Source organism: Lolium perenne, chromosome 5, assembly GCF_019359855.2.
Source record: "Lolium perenne isolate Kyuss_39 chromosome 5, Kyuss_2.0, whole genome shotgun sequence".
Classification (NCBI taxonomy): Eukaryota; Viridiplantae; Streptophyta; class Magnoliopsida; order Poales; family Poaceae; genus Lolium; species Lolium perenne.
In genome coordinates, this window is record NC_067248.2 from 73026896 (window position 1) to 73040148 (window position 13253).

The window sequence follows — 13253 nt, forward strand, 5'->3', positions numbered from 1 at the left end:
ATGGTTGTGCTGACCAGCATCATTGCCCAAATGATTCCCATCATTACCAAAAGGCTCTTGCACTGCATCCCAACCCACTTCTGGATATTGAGGGTTCACAAACAAATTCATATTTGGCATCAAATTCCCAGGGAGAGGGTGGGGGTTGCCATCAGGGGGCATTGGATCTTCATCTGCTGGCAGAGCATCAGCAAAATCTGCAGTGAGGATATATACAGGAGCTGTCCAAGTTTCCTTTATCCCACCCACAGATGCATATTTACCAAACACCACATCTCTAGGGACTAGCTGTGGAGAAGTGAAAGTAGCATACACAAGAACTCTATCCTTAACAGGATCATTGCTATTCCAATAGTGAAATTGTCCAAATGTAGCTACAGCATTAGCAATATCCAAATCATTGCGATAGTCAGGATTGACCCCCAAAAACATCAACCAGCCCCTCCGACAACCCAAAATAGCTCGATGATTCTGAGTTTCATCCACATGCAGGAATCGAAGGGAACGATTATGCAGCTGAAACTGACCATGCTGAACCAGAGCACTAGCAGAGTTTGGACTACTCATCTCAAACAGACCTACTCCAAACAAGCTGGGCTGTGCAGTAAGCACATTACGCTGCAAGGGGCCAACCAGAAACTCATTCACCTGATGCCTCTAGTGTGCAGCCGCATGCGGTGGCGGCGGCGGATCAACCATGGCGACGCAAAAAGCTCGATGCTGAGGCGGCGGATCCTGAGCGGGGTTGTAGTAGGTCCTGGGCAGCCGCGTCGGGCCCCAATCAATGATCTGGTGTCCCCATGGGAGCCACGGCGTTGGATCAACCTCAAACACCGCCATCACCGACGCTGAAGAAGCCGGCGGAGAAGGAGCTGCAGGCGATGTGTGGGTTTCTCGAGGCGAGGACAGAGAACCTTTACTTGACGACAGACAGGAAGGATTAAATGAGGGAGGTGTCGTGGGATGCGAACCGGCGTTGGACACATATTCCGTCTGGTCATTAATAACTGTCCGAGCCTCCGACTTGTCCTTTGGAACCCAAACTTTGTGCATATTCCGATTTAGACAGTTTTTCCTAATATGACCGTAATTAAAACAAGACCTGCAACGAATATCAGACGTGCAGTCCTTGGACTCATGCTTCAAACTAAGACATCTTCCACATTTCCAAACTTTAAAAGCCATGTCATCAATCATATTCTCAAAGTCTTTCTGTCCCTCTTCCACCAAAGAATCAATAGAAGGTTGCAAATTCTTGTCAATGGCATTTCCCATAGTTGAAGAAGTAGAGCATTCTCCCTTCTCAGCAGTAGTAACAGGAGGATTTGGAGGTTTATAACCTGAACAAGCCACATATGCAATAGAATCAGCAAACTGCAATTTCTTTTTAACCTGTTGACCCTTGGCCAAAATAGAATGCTGAGCCTTTTTCTGTAAAGCTTCCAAGCCCTTATGCATAGCTCTCTTAGAAGGACTAACAAGGATCCAATCATCATCACACTGCTTCTTCCAATTAGAGAATTCCCATTTCCAATTAGGGCCTCCTCTACCCCACAGATAGAAATAGCATTTAAACTGCTGACAAATGAACCTTCTTAACTTTAAAATATGAAATCCGACATATTTATTAGCCACACAGAAGGAAAAAACCCTATCCTTGATCAAAGAGACCTTGAGATTACCACAAGATCCACCAATAGCTGCTTCAAGAGCAATGCTAACCAGATCCTCCTCCATTTTAAAGTTTGCTCTACCAAAAGCTACTATCATCAAGAAATGGCCAGTATGAGAGGAAGGATGCACCTCAGAGTTAAACTTGGATTTAACATCTTTTGCAAAATTAATACCATGCGAAAAGCTAAGCCCACGGAATAAGGCAGCATGCACAGATTCGGCAAATGGGGTTGAGTCCTTCAAGGCCTGTGCTGCCGTGGGAGGTTCCTCAGTAACTGTGCTAACCCTCACCTCAGTACATGCAGAAACCACCTGAGAGTGCTCATCCAGGGAATTCACAGGAGTGGCCTGAGGTAATAAAGGTCGACCCAAACGTATGACATGATTAGGAAAAGAAATTTTAGCACCAAGACTCAGAGCATCCGAGGATTTAAGACCTCGTCGACCAATCATGGCACCCTTAGCATTTTTAAGGAGCAACCAATTATCCTTGACAGATAACATCAAAGATCCATCATAAGCCTTCATACGGCCTCTTGCCAGATCAACATGCATAGAGTAAGTTACCTTCCAACACCTATCTGCCGATCGAGGATCTGAGACCATCATGTTCAGGAGATCTTGATCCGAAGCAATAAGATCCTCATTGGGTGAGAGAACACATCTAATCACCTTAACATGAAATGCCGAGAACTCAATCTCAGATCCTATATCAACGGTATCACCAGCCTGCAAGTACTTCCCCACTATAGACGTGCCCTTGCTATTCATCAACACTAGCCAATCCGTGGCAGGCCACAGATGTAACTCCCCTGCCTGACTACCACGAACTTCCGAACCCAGATCTTGAACTTCCGAGTATGAGACACACCATTTCCACGTCGGAGGAGACATGGGAAGAGAGAGGAGGGATGGAAAAACCTAATACCTTGCACAGGATCGCGAGCTGATCCCAATGAGCGGCAAACCAAGGCCTGATCACCGGAGGTGAAGGAGATCGCCGGTGCTAGGGTTTAGAGGGTGGGTGGTCGCCAGAGCCTATTGCGACGGGGAAATCCACGACTTCGAACTCCAGGTTCTCTATCATGTAGTTTTCTCGGGTCCCAAACTGAACATCGAGATTGATCTTGCCCAGCGGATAACTTGGCTTCTCTGGTGTGATCCCGTGGAAACGTGTATCAGTTGGTTTTAGATTTTCCAGGGATATGTTCATCTTCCTCAATGTATCTGCATACATAAGGTTTAAGCTGCTGCCACCATCTATAAAAACTCTCGACACATCAAAACCAACGATTACTGCGGGTAAGATAAGTGCAGATTGTCCTGGTCGAGGAACTTGCTGCGGATGATCCGCAATTGTGAAGCCAATGTCTTGCCCCGACCAATTTAGGTACTCGACTGTTGGTGGAGGCATCTTCTCTGCCATTAACACTTGCCGCGAGATTACTTTCTGCGCCCTGTTAGATGGCCTAGCTTTCTGAATCATCGAGACCGCACCATTGGAGTTGGGGTCAACATATGGAGGTGGATGTGGTGTGATGACCCACAAGTATAGGGGATAGCAACAGTCTTCGAGGGAAGTAAAACCCAAATTTATTGATTCGACACAAGGGGAGGTAAAGAATACTTATAAGCCTTAACAACTGAGTTGTCAATTCAGCTGCACCTGGAAAAGCACTAGTAACAGGGGTGATGTGAAAGCAGCAGTAATATGAGAGCAATAGTAACATTAACACAGCAGCAGTAGCAGTAATATGAGAGCAATGGCACCAGAAAATAGTTGATACTACTTCCAATGACATAGAGAACGAGTATATGATGATGCGAGATGGACCGGGGTTCCCAGCTATCTACACTAGTGGTAACTCTCCAATAACAAGTGTTGGGTGAACAAATTACAGTTGGGCAATTGATAGGATTGAAATAGCATTAAGACAGAATATCAAGTCTATTAATCATGTAGGCATGTTTCCCATATATAGTCATACGTGCTCGCAATGAGAAACTTGTACAACATCTTTTGTCCTACCAGCCGGTGGCAGCCGGGCCTCTAGGGAATCTACTGGAAATTAAGGTACTCCTTTTAATAGAGCACCGGAGCAAAGCATTAACACTCCGTGAAAACATGTTATCCTCATATCTAAGCCTTTCCCTCCAGTTGTCCCAATTTCTGTCACTTTGGGGCCTTTGGTTCCGGACATAGACATGTGCATACAACTTGTAGATACAATCTAAGCAATAATTATAGAGCTCAAATCTAAGATCATTCTGATGGGGTTCGTTGCATAGAAAACAAAAAAATTTCTACCGCAAAGCGAATAAAACCAACAGATCTAATCTATGGAACACCCAAGATCCAATCTACTAGATCTAAGCAACGAGATGGAGATGAGACTAACCCTCGAAGATTCCAAAGCCTACGAGATTAATCTCGTTGTTGGTGTAGACGATCGTCCCCGGTGCTGCAATCCGGCAGCACTTCCGTACTCGGTCGCGCGTACGGTGTCGATGAAGCTCCTTCCTCTCCCGTTCCAGCGGGCAGCGGAGGTGTGGTAGATCTCCTCCAACGTCCAGCAGCACGACGGCGTGGTGGTGGTGGTGGAGGAAGAAAACTGCAGGGCTTCGCCTAAGCCCGGACAGCGTATGGTGGAGGGAGAGGCGGCCAGAGGAGGAGGCAATGGGGGGATGGGTTGGCCGGCCACCCCCTCCCCTCTTTATATAGGGGGCTGGCCGGCCAGGGTGGCCCCCTTTCCCATCTAGGGTTAGGGGGGGGCGGCGGCCAAGGGGGGAGAGGGGCTTTCCCCTCCCCCAAGTTGATCCCCCCCAGGGAAACCCTAGGGGTTGGCCGGCCTGGGCCTTGGGGGCCAAGTGCCCCTGGCCCATTAGGCCAGGGAGCATCCCCTCGGCCCACGGTGGGCCTCCCGGGTCGTGGGTCCCATGGTGGACCCTTCCGGAACCTTCTAGAACCTTCCAGTCAACACCGGAACAATCCCGAACATTTCCGAAAACCCAGAAATCAACTTCCCTTATATGAATCTTATTCTCCGGACTCTTCCGGACCTCCTCGTGACATCCTGGATCACATCCGAGACTCCGAACAAACTTCGTCTCCATACCATACTCAAATCTACTTATGCGACATCGAACCTTAAGCGCGTCACCCTACGGTTCGCGAACTATGCAGACATGGTCGAGACTCCTCTCCGAGCAATAACCAATAGCGGGATCTGGAGATCCATAATGGCTCCCACATATTCAACGATGACTTAGTGATCGATTGAACCATTTACATACGATGCCAATTCCCTTTGTCTCGCGATATTTTACTTGTCCGAGGTTTGATCATCGGTATCTCCATACCTTGTCCAACCTCGTTACCGACAAGTACTCTTTACTCGTACCGTGGTATGTGATCTCTTATGAACTATTCATATGCTTGCAAGCTAATCAGATGACATTCCACCGAGAGGGCCCAGAGTATATCTATCCGTCATCAGGATGGACAAATCCCACTGTTGATCCATATGCCTCAACTCACACTTTCCAAATACTTAATCCCACCTTTATTGTCACCCATTTACGCAATGACGTTTGATGTAATCAAAGTACCCTTTCAGTGTAAGTGATTTACATGATCTCATGGTCGAAGGATTAAGACAACTATGTATTGAAAGCTTATAGCAAATGAACTTAATGACTTGATCTTATGCTACGCTCATTTGGGTGTGTGTCCATTATATCATTCAACTAATGACATAACCTTGTTATTAATAACATCCAATGTTCATGATCACGAAACCATGATCATCTATTAATCAACAAGCTAGTTATACAAGAGGCTTACTAGGGACTCCTTGTTGTTTACATAACACACATGTATCAATGTTTCGGTTAATACAATTATAGCATGGTATATAAACATTTATCATAAACACAAAGATATTATAATAACCACTTTATTATTGCCTCTTGGGCATATCTCCAACAGTCTCCCACTTGCACTAGAGTCAATAATCTAGATTACATTGTAAGGTACCTAACACCCATGGCATTCTGGTGTTGGTCATGCTTTGCCCTTGGGAGAGCTTTAGTCAACGGATCTGCAACATTCAGATCCGTGTGTACTTTGCAAATCTCTACTTCACCATCTTCGATGTACTCGCGAATCGAATGAAAACGCAGCTTGATATGCTTCAGCTTCTTGTGTGACCTTGGTTCCTTTGCATTGGCGATGGCACCCGTGTTGTCACAGTAAATGACTAGCGGGTCCAATGCACTAGGAACCACACCAAGCTCAACAATGAACCTCTTCATCCATACCGCTTCCGATGAAGCCTCTGAAGCCGCTATATATTCAGATTCTGTTGAAGATTTCGCCACCGTGCATTGCTTGGAACTGCTCCAGCTTACTGCCGCACCATTCAATATAAACACGTACCCAGACTGAGACTTAGAGTCATCAGGGTCGGTGTTCCAACTTGCATCGGTGTAACTGGTTACAACAAGCTCTTGGTCACCGCCATAACAAAGAAACATATCCTTAGTCCTTTTCAAGTACTTCAGGATATTCTTGACCGCTGTCCAGTGTTCCATCCCTGGATCACTTTGATATCTGCTGGTCAAACTAACAGCATGTGCGATATCCGGTCTAGTACACAGCATGGCGTACATGATAGAGCCTACTGCCGAAGCATAGGGGATCTTGCTCATCCTTTCTCTTTCATCTGCCGTAGCCGGACCTTGAGTCTTACTCAAGACCTTACCTGGCAACATAGGCAAGAACCTTTTCTTGCTTTCATCCATTCTAAACTTCTTTAGAATCTTGTCCAGATATGTACTTTGTGAAAGGCCTATTAAGCGTCTTGATCTATCTCTATAAATCTTGATGCCTAAAATGTATGCTGCTTCACCAAGGTCTTTCATTGAAAAAGACTTATTCAAATAACCTTTAATGCTGCTCAAAAGTTCTATATCATTCCCAATCAATAATATGTCATCTACATATAATATCAGGAACGCTACAGAGCTCCCACTCACTTTCTTGTAAATACAGGCCTCACCATGAGTCCGTATAAAACCAAAATCTTTGATCACTCTATCAAAGCGTAGGTTCCAACTTCGGGATGCTTGCTTCAGTCCATAAATGGAACGCTGAAGTTTGCATACCTTGTCAGCATTTTTAGGATCGACAAAACCTTTGGGTTGTACCATATACAACTCTTCCTCAATGTCACCATTAAGGAACGCCGTTTTGACATCCATCTGCCAAATCTCATAATCGAAAAATGCAGCTATTGCTAACAAAATCCTCACAGACTTTAGCTTCGCTACAGGTGAGAAAGTCTCATCGTAGTCAACTCCTTGAATTTGTCGGAAACCCTTTGCGACAAGTCGAGCTTTATAGACAGTAATATTACCATCAGCATCTGTTTTTCTTTTGAAGATCCATTTATTCTCGACAGCCTTGCGGCTATCAGGTAAGTCTACCAAAGTCCATACTTTGTTATCATACATGGATCCCATTTCGGATTTCATGGCATCTTGCCATTTGTTGGAATCTGGGCTCATCATCGCTTCTTCATACGTCGCAGGGTCCTCATCATTGTTGTCCACAATCATGACATTTAGACAGGGATCATACCAATCAGGAGTGGTACGTTCCCTCGTCGATCTGCGAGGTTCAGTAGCTTCCTCGTTCGAAGTTTCATGATCATCATCATTTGCTTCCTCTCCTATCGGTGTAGGCTGCACAGGAACTTCTTCCGGCACTGCGCTACTCTGATCTATGCGAGAAGGTTCATCAACCTCGTCGAGTTCTACTTTTCTTCCAGTCACTTCTTTAGTGAGAAACTCCTTCTCAAGAAAGGATCCGTTCTTGGCAACAAAGATTTTGCCTTCGGATCTGTGATAGAAAGTATACCCAATTGTTTCTTTAGGGTATCCTATGAAGACACATTTCTCCGCTTTGGGTTCTAGCTTGTCAGGTTGTAACTTCTTTACATAAGCATCGCAACCCCAAACTTTAAGGAACGACAGCTTAGGTTTCTTTCCAAACCATAATTCATACGGTGTCGTTTCAACGGATTTAGATGGTGCCCTATTTAAAGTGAATGCGGCTGTCTCTAAAGCATAGCCCCAAAACGATAATGGCAAATCGGTAAGAGACATCATAGAACGAACCATATCTAAGAGAGTTCGATTACGACGTTCGGACACACCATTACGCTGTGGTGTTCCCGGCGGTGTCAACTGTGAAAGTATTCCGCATTTCTTTAAATGCATGCCAAACTCATAACTCAGATATTCGCCTCCGCGATCAGAACGCAGAAACTTAATCTTCTTGTTACGTTGATTTTCTACTTCACTTTGGAATTCCTTGAACTTCTGAAAAGTCTCGGACTTGTGTTTCATAAAGTAAATATACCCATATCTACTCAGATCATCCGTGAAGGTTAGAACATAACGATAACCACCGCGCGATGCTACACTCATTGGTCCGCACACATCGGTATGTATGATTTCCAATAAGTCTGTAGCTCGCTCCATCGTGCTTAAAATGGAGTCTTAGTCATTTTTCCCATTAGACATGCTTCGCATCTGTCAAGTGACTCAAAGTCAAGTGACTCAAGAAGTCCATCGGAATGGAGTTTCTTCATGCGCTTCACTCCAATATGACCAAGACGACAGTGCCACATATAAGTAGAATTATCATTCAATTTAATTCGCTTAGCATCAATGTTATGAACATGTGTATCACTACTATCGAGATTTAACAAGAATAAACCATTCATCTCAGGTGCATGGCCATAAAAGACATTACTCATATAAATCGAACAACCATTATTCTCAGACTTAAACGAATAACCGTCTTGCATCAAACAAGATCCAGATATAATGTTCATGCTCAACGCAGGTACCAAATAACAATTATTAAGGTTTAAAACTAATCCCGAAGGTAGATGTAGGGGGAGCGTGCCGACGGCGATCACATCGACCTTGGATCCATTTCCAACGCGCATCGTCACCTCGTCCCTTGCCAGGCTTCGTTTATTCCGCAGTTCCTGTTTCGAGTTACAAATGTGAGCAACCGAACCAGTATCAAATACCCAGGCACTACTACGAGAACCAGTAAGATAGACATCTATAACATGTATATCAAATATACCTTTCTTCTTGGCATGGCCGCTCTTCAGATCGGCCAAGTATTTGGTGCAGTTCCGCTTCCAGCTGCCCCTTCCCCGGCGTAGTAGCATACAGTCTCAGGCTTAGGACCAGCCTTAGGCTTCTCAGGAGGCGCTGCAACTTTCTTGCCGCCCTTCTTGAAGTTGCCCTTGTTAGGCTTGCCCTGCTTCTTGAAACTGGTGGTCTTGTTGACCATCAACACTTGGTTCTCCTTCTTAATTTCTACTTCAGCAGACTTCAGCATGGAGAAGAGTTCAGGTAACTCTTTGTTCATGTTCTGCATGTTGTAGTTCATCACGAAGTTCTTGTAACTTGGTGGCAGTGATTGGAGGACACGATGAATACCCAGCTTGTTAGGAATCACAATCCCCAAGTCACTGAGCTTCTTTGCATGTCCGGACATGGCGAACATGTGCTCACTAACGGAGCTGCCCTCTTCCATCATGCAGTTAAAGAACTGTTTCGAGGCCTCATAGCTCTCCACGGCTGCATGAGTCTCAAAGATAAGTTTGAGCTCACGCATCATCTCACATGGGTCGTGGTGCTCAAAACGCTTTTGGAGCTCTGCCTCTAAACTGCACAAGATGGCACACTGAATTTCGGAGTACCGAGTTACCCGAGTCTCATAAACATTCTTTATGTCCTCGGACACTGCAGGAGGTGGTGGGGTACCTAGCGGTGCTTCGAGCACAAATTGCATGCTCACGCCAGTGAGGAAAATCCTCACATGACGGGACCAGTCAGTGAAGTTGCTACCATTGCCCTTAAGCTTTTCTTTCTCTAGGAACTGGTTAAAATTGATGGAGGGGGGCGCCATGATCTACAACATATTTGCAAAGAGTTTAGACTAAGTTTATGATAAAATGAGTTCAATTTTAATTCTTAAATTAACTAGGTGAACTCCCACTCAAAACAACATCCCTCGCATTGTCTTAGTGATTACACGAACCAAATCCACTACACCAAGTCCGATCTTCACGAGAAAAGATGTAGCTTCAAAGGCGAACACTCAAAGTGTTCATCATATCATTCATATGACTCATGCTCTACCTTTCGGTATCCCGTGTTCCGAGACCATGTCTGCACATGCTAGGCTCGTCAAGGCAACCTTAGTATCCGCGTGTGCAAATCTGGCTTGCACCCGTTGTATGCACATGTAGAGTCTATCACACCCGATCATCACGAGATGCTTCGAAACGACAAGTCTTAGCAACGGTGCATACTAAGGATGAACACTTTATTATCTTGATATTTAGTGAGAGGGATCATCTTATAATGCTACCGTCGCGATCTAAGCAAAATAAGATGCATAAAAGGATTAACATCACATGCAATTCATAATGTGTGATATGATATGGCCTTTCTTCTTGTGCTTTTGATCTCCATCTCCAAAGCACGGACATGATCTCCATCATCACCAGCATGGCATCAAGGTCAGTGGCGCCGCTTCATGGTTGTCCATCACTTATAGCTACTATAACAACTACTTGGAATAAAGCTATTACATGATGAATAGACACGCAGGTCTTTAACAAAAATTAAAGACAACCGTTAGGCTCCTGCCGGTTGCCATAATACATCAATGAACATCTCATACATCGAATATAATCATCATCACATAATGGCCATATCACATCACCAAACCCTGCAAAAACAAGTTAGACGCCTCTAATTTGGTTTGCATCTTTTACGTGGTTTAGGGTTTTCGAGTAAGATCCAATCTACCTACGAACATGAACCACAACGGTGATACTAGTGTTGACAATAGAAGTGCAAATTACAATCTTCACTATGGTGGGAGAGACAGACACCCGCAAAGCCACTTATGCAATACAAGTTGCATGTCAAGCGTGGAGCAAGTCTCATGAGACGCGGTCATGTAAAGTTAGCCCGGGCCGCTTCATCCCACCATCCCGCAAGAAGCAAAGTACATAAACTAAAGCAACAAAAGCATCACTGCCCAAAAACCATTGTGTTCTACTCGTGCAACATATCTATGCATAGACGTGGCTCTGATACCACTGATGGGGTTCGTTGCATAGAAAACAAAAAAATTTCTACCGCAAAGCGAATAAAACCAACAGATCTAATCTATGGAACACCCAAGATCCAATCTACTAGATCTAAGCAACGAGATGGAGATGAGACTAACCCTCGAAGATTCCAAAGCCTACGAGATTAATCTCGTTGTTGGTGTAGACGATCGTCCCCGGTGCTGCAATCCGGCAGCACTTCCGTACTCGGTCGCGCGTACGGTGTCGATGAAGCTCCTTCCTCTCCCGTTCCAGCGGGCAGCGGAGGTGTGGTAGATCTCCTCCAACGTCCAGCAGCACGACGGCGTGGTGGTGGTGGTGGAGGAAGAAAACTGCAGGGCTTCGCCTAAGCCCGGACAGCGTATGGTGGAGGGAGAGGCGGCCAGAGGAGGAGGCAATGGGGGGATGGGTTGGCCGGCCACCCCCTCCCATCTTTATATAGGGGGCTGGCCGGCCAGGGTGGCCCCCTTTCCCATCTAGGGTTAGGGGGGCGGCGGCCAAGGGGGGAGAGGGGCTTTCCCCTCCCCCAAGTTGATCCCCCCCAGGGAAACCCTAGGGGGTTGGCCGGCCTGGGCCTTGGGGGCCAAGTGCCCCTAGCCCATTAGGCCAGGGAGCATCCCCTCGGCCCACGGTGGGCCTCCCGGGTCGTGGGTCCCATGGTGGACCCTTCCGGAACCTTCTAGAACCTTCCAGTCAACACCGGAACAATCCCGAACATTTCCGAAAACCCAGAAATCAACTTCCCTTATATGAATCTTATTCTCCGGACTCTTCCGGACCTCCTCGTGACATCCTGGATCACATCCGAGACTCCGAACAAACTTCGTCTCCATACCATACTCAAATCTACTTATGCGACATCGAACCTTAAGCGCGTCACCCTACGGTTCACGAACTATGCAGACATGGTCGAGACTCCTCTCCGAGCAATAACCAATAGCGGGATCTGGAGATCCATAATGGCTCCCACATATTCAACGATGACTTAGTGATCGATTGAACCATTTACATACGATGCCAATTCCCTTTGTCTAGCGATATTTTACTTGTCCGAGGTTTGATCATCGGTATCTCCATACCTTGTTCAACCTCGTTACCGACAAGTACTCTTTACTCGTACCGTGGTATGTGATCTCTTATGAACTATTCATATGCTTGCAAGCTAATCAGATGACATTCCACCGAGAGGGCCCAGAGTATATCTATCCGTCATCAGGATGGACAAATCCCACTGTTGATCCATATGCCTCAACTCACACTTTCCAAATACTTAATCCCACCTTTATTGTCACCCATTTACGCAATGACGTTTGATGTAATCAAAGTACCCTTTCAGTGTAAGTGATTTACATGATCTCATGGTCGAAGGATTAAGACAACTATGTATTGAAAGCTTATAGCAAATGAACTTAATGACTTGATCTTATGCTACGCTCATTTGGGTGTGTGTCCATTATATCATTCAACTAATGACATAACCTTGTTATTAATAACATCCAATGTTCATGATCACGAAACCATGATCATCTATTAATCAACAAGCTAGTTATACAAGAGGCTTACTAGGGACTCCTTGTTGTTTACATAACACACATGTATCAATGTTTCGGTTAATACAATTATAGCATGGTATATAAACATTTATCATAAACACAAAGATATTATAATAACCACTTTATTATTGCCTCTTGGGTATATCTCCAACACATTCCACTCGGGCCCTAGTGACAAGCATTAAACACAACAAGATTGCAGCAACAATAACTTCACAAACTTTGTAGATAGACAATCGTAACGTAAAAATCCATCGGATCCCAACAAACACAACACCGATTACATCAGATGAATCTCAATCATGTAAGGCAGCTCATGAGATCATTGTATTGAAGTACATGGGGGAGAGTGTACCAACTAGCTACAGCTAGAACCCGTAGTCTATGGGGGAACTACTCACGGAGCATGATGGAGGCGGTGGCGTTGATGAAGATGGCTTCCGGGGGCACTTCCCCGTCCCGGCAGGGTGCCGGAACAGAGACTTCTGTCCCCCGAATTGGAGTTTCGCGATGGCGGCGGCGCCCCTGGAGTCTTTCTGGAGTTTCGTCAATTGGTACTGCGTTTTAGGTCGAAAGGGCTTAAATAGGCGAAGAGGCGGCGCAGGAGGGCTGACAGGGTGGCCTCCCACTAGGCTGGCGCGGCCAGGCCTGGGGCCGCGCGGCCCACATGTGTGGTGGCCCCTGGCTCTCCTCCGACTCCCCTTCGGTGTTCTGGAGCCTCCTGGGAAAAATAAGATCTTTGGCGTTGATTTCGTCCAATTCCGAGAATATTTTCCGAACAGCCTTTCTGGAAGCAAAAACAGCAGAAAAC